Genomic DNA, 6,977 nt, shown 5'->3' with positions numbered 1-6,977 from the left:
TGGTCCATCTGAAGCTTAACAGGATTTTTTTCACCTCTTTCAACCGGCCGGCGACGAGGACCTCCGAGCAAGGACGCGCTGGTAAGTAAAATTTAGTAGCTACATATAAGTATGTTCTTAAAATTAGTAGGTTGAAGAGTTTAGAACATTGATTATGAGCTTTATTGCTGCAGGGTACGTCTGCAGAAACAGAACAGAGTCAGACCAGAAGCAAACCGAGCAGCTGCTGTTCTGCAGAGACCGGTAAGTAAAATTTAGTAGCTACACATACGTACTACATGTATGTTGTTAAAATGACGTAGGTTTAAGAGTTTAGAACATTGCAAGAGTGTGGGAAGGGTTTCTAAAGCCTTAAAATATATAAAACTACTTAATATATTGTTCCTACTTTGCGGTTTTTCACGTATCGCAGGGGCGGGGGGGCTGGAACCTAACACTTGCGATAAACAAGGGACGTGCAAGATGTGATGTGATGTTTTTTTATGTTAAAGACAAATAAAATCATACTTTACTGTCATTTGTGACCAAAAATATGTTGTAGTGAGTATAAGTGTTGATATATAATTTAACTATTTTATTTTTAATTGTCACAAAATAGTTGGACATTTATTGCTTCAACATAATAATCAGACTGAAGTGGTGCTGATGATGCAGACACTTTTATTGTTGAGTCATGAAAAAAAGAAGTACTGTAACTCTAAAGATTGGATCGCGAGTATTATTAACACAAAGAAAGAGTTATACTTCGCCTTATTTTATCTTCCTGAGTATGCTTTAATTCTCCGACATGAAACTAGATGTAGGAAAACAAAATATATTTTGATTTGGAGTTGATTGCATCAATGTGCATCTCACACATTTGCACCGGCTCAGTTCTCCGTGGATCAGTGCTCATTTTGCAGACAATGTATGGACACGATAAGTCAGGATGAGGTGTACATGTTCTACCTTCACATGCTTTCTTCATGGAAGCAGCTGTCAAAATGTTGTCAGATTACATTTCATCACAGAGCTACAGCTCAAATTAGAGGCTGGCACAGAGCAGGATGTCAGGAGGAGTCCATTGTGCTACGGACGTTAAACCCCTTTAGTTTCTCCTGGAACAGCAGCAAGGACCCAGGGGACACAAAGCTAACATCAACAAGGTGCTGCTCATGCACTTTTAATTTACACACGTGTTGAGTTTATCAGATAGGCTTTTCCACTAGTGTAGGTATTAGAACAGATAGGCTCAGAACTGGGTTTTGTTTTCCCAACTGGCTATGAAGCTGCCATTCACAGCCTAGAATAACAAATCTCATTTTGTTTTGGATTAATGGAGCTTTAAGGCTTTCATGATGAGGCCTCAGGCTTGTTGAAAGAGAAAATTCTGAAATCTTCTAATCCTCCTGCGCTGAGGGGATACAGTTTGTTGAAATTTTATGTGTCTGAAAGCTATAAATCCAAAATGTTTTATTTTGCTTTGATAGGAGACTGTTTGACACTGACGTAAAAGTGTCTGTGCTTGAGGAATGGTGTAACATGACGTATATTTTGATGTTATTTTATACTAAACCAAAATTAAAAACAAAATGTCTAAGCAAAGTGAGACTGACTTGAAGACCCAACAAAGTCCGGATCAGTTTCCTGTCGACAGCTGTCTTTATCTAGCAAAGCACGCCTTTTTCATTTGTGCACTGCTTTTCAATTCAGTTCAATTCATTTCAGTTCATTTTATTTATATAGCACCAAGTCACAACAGAAGTCATCTCAGGGCACTGAGCAGAAACATTCATATACTGTAATGCTGTCCAATTTCATAACCAAACAATCTTTATATACTATTCGTTGCAAAAACTATTGTTACGTTTTCATACAATTACCATAATATCTTAGCATTACAAAATAGATCATTTGGGGTTTATCATCAAATTTTATTCAATGAAATTAAAAGATGGATGAAACACAAACTTTATTTCTAGGACTGGGTGTTTTGGACAAAACAAATATATCTTGATATTTTTAAGATAAATCGCGATATATGATGTATATCTTTTTTTTTTTTTTTCCATAAAGCAATAACAAAAATATATTTCCAAGTCAAAGCTCTGTTGCTGTTGTCACACAGGCACATCCATCAGCAAAATGTGGGTCAGACATTTTCCCCAACAGATATTTGAAATGGTGACTTTTTGGTCACTCCTGCTGCCCTTAAAATGTGTTTGACAGTTTATTATAAGCACACAAATAATAACTTGGGATGTTGGTCTTAGTAGAAATGGACTCTCATGGTATAATTAACTATTTGTGTTTCATGTAAAAACCTGTTTTTAATTCAAGTTAAACAGAACTCTGATGCAACCAGTAAGCATAAACAGTGGAAACCATTTAAGAACTTCTCTCTAAGGACACTTTTATTAAACCGACTGTACAACAAATGATGATGGGTGTGCGCGCTTCACACCCTGTAAGAAATATGTCACATTTGACTTTCCAGCACCATAACATTTTTATGTCTTTTATTGTGGTGAACGTTGTTTCAGAAGATTCTTCTTAACGTCTAATGATTTGAACGTGTTCAGAAAGGTAAGTTGTGTGCATGTGTGTGTGGGTACCTGCTTCTGTCAGTGTGTTTATGTAGAAATTTGCCTCAAAATTGTTGCAACAAGAGGCATCGTTCTGTCTTCTTAGACAATTAAAATGCTTGTCGATTATTAAATTCGGTCTACAAAATCTCAGATACTTTTTGATTAAAACGAACCATTCAGCCTCATCGGAATATGACAAAAGTCTTACAAATATTAATAGATGATCAGCTCAGTCAGTAAAAGTAAAAAAAAAGTTCTAATGTTTTATAGACATGATAGATGAATTAAACATGCAATATAACCTATAAAATAATTATCTTATAAATGATTTTCGCTTGTTTTGTTGTATATGTAGACAATCAAGCAAATATGTTCTTGTTTTAAGTATGTTACTTTGTTTTATATGGCATCTTGATTTGACTTTTTTATGACTACTGTACTTTTATTTGATTTTAATTGCTTTTTGATGAATTATTGTTGTGTACTTTATATGTTGTTTGTCTAAAACTGGTCTCTCTTGAAAATGAGTCCTCGTGACTCAATGAGACTAACCTGTAAAGGTTGAACGAATTGAATGTTTTCTTGTTTTTTTCCCCCTTAGCTTCTTAATATAACCAATATTTATCTATTAATCAGTTTATAATCAGTGTATGTAAGTTTAAATATCCTGCATGTTTAATTAATTAATAATTGTATCTACTTTAGAAATACATGCTGATTATTTCACAATAAAGGCTATTCAACTGACGGCCCAGAGGCCATAATGTTGGTCAGTGGTCAGTCCGGCCCACTGATATAATAGGGATGCACCAATCCACTTTTTTTTTTACTTCCAGTACGATCCCGATACCTAAATATGGATCTCGGCTGATACCGATACTATTATGATAACATCATCATTACTGATTTTATATGAAGCTGTAATAATCTCCTCTACAAGCAAGTACAATTTGTACAAATATATACTTTGTATATATGCATGTCCAAAAAGGCAACTTGAGGTAAGTTTCATTAATGTTGGCTAAGTTTCAAAGTTAGAATTCAATCCTGCTAACACAAAAAATGTTTTTATTCCTAGCTTTAAAGTCAGAGTCAGTCAGAGTCAGAGTTTTATTGTCATGTACTCCACATGTGGTACATGTGGTGGAACGAGATTATGTACACAGGGTCCCAGCTACATCAAACATCCATCCATCCATCCATTTTCTTTACCCGCTTATTCCATTTTGGGTCACGGGGGTCGCTGGTGCCCATGTCCAGCAATCACTGTGCGAGGGGCGGGGTACACCCTGGACGGGTCGCAAGTCCATCACAGGGCCACACAGAGACAAACGAGACAAACAAACATTCACTCTCTCACTCACACCTAGGGACAATTTAGAGTTACCAATCAGCCTAACATGCATGTTTTTGGTCTGTGGGAGGAAACCGGAGTACCCGGAGAAAACCCACGCATGCACGGAAAGAACATGCAAACTCCACCCAGAAAGGCCCCTGGACCGGGGTTTGAACCAGGGACCTGCTTGCTGAGAGGCAGCAGCTCTACCAGTTGCGCCACCGTGCTGCCTGCTACATCAAACAATAAATTGTAAAAAAAAAAAAAAAAAACAGCAATAAGATCTAAGATATGAATTAAGAAAAACATAAACTAAATATACACTAATCACTAATAGCATAAAAACAATATGCCAAAGTGCATACTAAAGTGATCAAATGGCTTCAAACATCTGCTAAGTTCATGGTAAAAATCAACACAGACATGTTCCTGTTTTTAGTATTTTATATCGCTATATAATGTAGCTGTTTTTGTTTATTTTTTATATATATAATTTTCTTTTATTTTTCAATTCAGTCTGCTCCTCCTCCGAGACGGGCAGACTGAGCTTGGCTGACTGAAATCAGACTGTCTGCTTCGGACTGAACGAGAGGAACACACCGCTGAAGCCACGGAGCTCCAACATCCAACGTAAAACTACCTTTACCGCAGTGCCTGGGTAAACATTCCTTGTGCTCTTTAATGTGGTGCTTTTTCAAATGTTTATTAAGTTCGATGTATTGTAGGTCGTGACCGAGCTTCGTCCTCTTGGTATAGCGGCTCTGCAGACATTGCATGTTGCTGTCTTCTGGAGTTTAGTGTAAAATACTTCCACACAGCAGACATGTTTAGATGAAAAGTTGGTTAGCCGTTAGCCATAGTGCTGCTCAGTCCTTATTATTTACTCACGTTGTAGCTGGCTGCAAACTATGAAATGGATTTCCTGAATGTGAGGCAGATCTTATTACTTAGGGTTTCATGAAACACACCTCCGTTCAGGAAATCCATTCCATAGTTTGAAGCCAACTTGGATCAACATCACAGATCAGAAATCTCTGCAGGTTGGATTGGAAAAATCCGATACATAAATTATGCTGGTATCGGAGGCCGATACGGATACAGGATCATATCGGCCCCATCCCTATATGTTAATTTAAATTAAAACTGGATATTACATGGGGGGGGGGGGATATCCATCCATCCATTATCTTTACCCACTTCTTCCTTTTCAGGTCACGGGGGTCACTGGTGGTGCCCAATGCCCATGTCCAGCAGTCACTGTGTGAGAGGTGGGGGACACCTGGAAAGGTCTCCTGTCCATCACAGGGCCACGTGAGACAAATGAGACAGCCATTCACTCTCTCACTCACACCTAGGAACAATTTAGAGTTACCAATCAGCCTAACATGCATGTTTTTGGTGCATGTTTTTGGTTGGTGGGAGGAAACCGGAGTACCCGGAGAAAAGGCACGCATGCAAGGAGAGAACACGCAAACTCCACTCAGAACAATCTCTGGCTGGGATTTGATCTGGTGACATTCTTGGTGAGAGGCAATAGCTTTACCAACTGTGCTACCATGCCACCCGATTCAAAATATCAGAAAGGAAAAATATTTTGGTCAGAGATGCGATCCTGGTATATAGACAATTTATGACAGGGCAATGTAACTTTGTCCTCCTGCTAAGCAGTTCATTTAACTAAAACTAGATTTTAAATTGTGAATTAAATTCATGTAATGACAGTACCTGTTGTCCTTGACTATAACTGCTCCTTTTGTGTGTAGCTTGCTTATTGTGTCAAATGCAGAGAACAAATATCACTGTATGGGCACATGCAGTGATGACAACACATAAATCTTTCTTCTAAATGTTGGATGTCCAGCCCCTGAGCTGTTAACTGTTGGTATTCTTGAACAACCCTGCTCTAGAAAGAGGTGTTTTTTTTTTAACAATGTTATAAATTTTCTGTGTTTCTAAATGTGTCAAATGACTCAAATAATAAAATAACACAAGGAAAAAAAATTAAAAATTCATTTATTATTTCCGATTTTTTTTTCGCCTTTGTTATACAAAGATGTTAAATAACTTAAATACATTCTTACCAGTCATCTGCCATCTGTTTATACCTACAAGCTATACACATGAGGTAGAGGAAAATAATTTAGAGTTCCCATAAGACATGAATGGGTGAACATGAACAAATCTCTGCTGGTGTAATATCACAAAACAAAATACATATTTTGCGTGTTTTGTCTCCATTTTACAAGCACAAAATAAATCCTAACAAAATGTACATGTACAATTTATAGGTGAGTATAAATCGGTTTATATTGCCAAAATCCATACGTCAGAATGACTAAAATTACAACGTAAGGACTCTTCACAATATATAGTTGCTTATAAACACAGATCAGATCATTTAAAACCTTTTGATGGTTGTGATTTACAAAAAACAGCATGAAGTGAATCGATTGGAAATTTTGTTAGGATGTAAAAGTGCTCTGATGAAAAATGTTTAAAATGATACGTGTTTATAATGCACACTGCTTTATGAAGCCTCCACCCGAAACAGGAACAAACACCAAAAAGAAAAAGAAAATGCAAAATACAAAGGGGAAAAAAATATTTTTTAACCTTATTTACACTCAGCATAAGTTCATAATACATTTTAAAATAATTTATTTTTCATCATTTTCAACAAAATATATATTTTTTACATAATTCACTGGCATCTTCGCGATGCAGTATTTTGTTTTTGAGAATAAAGACGACAGTAAGGTTTAAATATCCTTTGTTTGGCTGCATCATGAGACATGTATGGGCTTTGTACAATATCAAAACATAAAAATACACACTGCATGCATTTGGTATCCGTCGTGCCCATTGCAAATCTATTCAACATTACAGAAACTCTGTGTTTGGGCCGAGAAGTATGTGAAGTTTAAAAAACAACCACCAGAAGTTGTGGAGAGCAGGCATTTATGCTCAGAGTCTCTGCATAGTTATTATGGTTTCCACCTAGCGTGCAAAGTTCTATGAATATGTTTTGACCAGTCTTTGCTTGGCAAAACCATCTCGTATGAAAATGTTTGGAA

The sequence above is a fragment of the Nematolebias whitei genome, chromosome 9, assembly GCF_014905685.2.
Source record: "Nematolebias whitei isolate Nwh7 chromosome 9, NemWhi1, whole genome shotgun sequence".
Lineage (NCBI taxonomy): Eukaryota > Metazoa > Chordata > Actinopteri > Cyprinodontiformes > Rivulidae > Nematolebias > Nematolebias whitei.
Note: the sequence above shows the minus strand (reverse complement) of the source record.